The following is a 1,047-nucleotide window of genomic DNA, read 5'->3' on the forward strand; positions in this document are numbered from 1 at the left end:
CTAAACCGCTAAGCGAGAGAAGTTGCGTGGAGAGAGAGGGTCAAGTACATTTTGCGCGCAGTACATGACGGATGTGATCATACCAGCACTAATACACCGGATCCCATCAAAACTCCGAAGTTAAGCGTGCTTGGGCGAGAGTTGTACTAGGATGGGTGACCCCCTGGGAAGTCCTCGTGTTGCATCCCCCACCCTCTTTTCAATTTTTCTTTTAAACCGCTGGACCGCTAGCTAAGAGTACTATCCTTTTAAACCGCTAAACCGCTAAGCGAGAGAAGTTGCGCGGAGAGAGAGGTTCAAGTACATTTTGCGCGCAGTACATGACCGATGCGATCATACCAGCACTAATGCACCGGATCCCATCAGAACTCCGAAGTGAAGCGTGCTTGGGCGAGAGTAGTACTAGGATGGGTGACCCTCTGGGAAGTCCTCGTGTTGCATCCCCCACCCTCTTTTCAATTTTTCTTTTAAACCGCTGGACCGCTCGCTAAGGGTACTATCCTTTTAAACCGCTAAACCGCTAAGCGAGAGAAGTTGCGCGGAGAGAGAGGGTCAAGTACATTTTGCGCGCAGTACATGACGGATGCGATCATACCAGCATTAATGCACCGGATCCCATCAGAACTCAGAAGTAAAGCGTGCTTGGGCGAGAGTAGTACTAGGATGGGTGACCCCCTGGGAAGTCCTCGTGTTGCATCCCCCACCCTCTTTTTAATCTTTCTTTTAAACCGCTGGACCGCTCGCTAAGGGTACTATCCTTTTAAACCGCTAAACCGCTAAGCGAGAGAAGTTGCGCGGAGAGAGAGGGTCAAGTACATTTTGCGCGCAGTACGTGACGGATGCGATCATACCAGCACTAATGCACCGGATCCCATCAGAACTCCGAAGTTATGCGTGCTTGGGCGAGAGTAGTACTAGGATGGGTGACCCCCTGGGAAGTCCTCGTGTTTCATCCCCCACCCTCTTTTCAATTTTTCTTTTAAATCGCTGGACCGCTCGCTAAGGATACTATCCTTTTAAACCGCTAAACCGCTAAGCGAGAGAAGT

General features: G+C 50.4%; 4 non-coding genes across 4 annotated transcripts; all 4 read left to right on the forward strand.

Annotated features, from left to right (window-relative positions):
- The first annotated feature begins 69 nt into the window (after positions 1-69).
- Positions 70-188, forward strand: LOC116008470. The gene has a single exon (XR_004095851.1). It is a non-coding gene; the product is annotated as a 5S ribosomal RNA (ribosomal RNA).
- Positions 189-325: 137 nt separating this feature from the next.
- LOC116008367 lies at positions 326-444 on the forward strand. The gene has a single exon (XR_004095755.1). It is a non-coding gene; the product is annotated as a 5S ribosomal RNA (ribosomal RNA).
- Positions 445-581: 137 nt separating this feature from the next.
- Positions 582-700, forward strand: LOC116008457. The gene has a single exon (XR_004095839.1). It is a non-coding gene; the product is annotated as a 5S ribosomal RNA (ribosomal RNA).
- Positions 701-837: 137 nt separating this feature from the next.
- On the forward strand, positions 838-956 carry LOC116008535. Its single transcript, XR_004095911.1, has one exon. It is a non-coding gene; the product is annotated as a 5S ribosomal RNA (ribosomal RNA).
- Positions 957-1,047: the final 91 nt, after the last annotated feature.

This window comes from Ipomoea triloba, chromosome 16 (genome assembly GCF_003576645.1).
Source record: "Ipomoea triloba cultivar NCNSP0323 chromosome 16, ASM357664v1".
In the NCBI taxonomy this organism is placed as follows: Eukaryota; Viridiplantae; Streptophyta; class Magnoliopsida; order Solanales; family Convolvulaceae; genus Ipomoea; species Ipomoea triloba.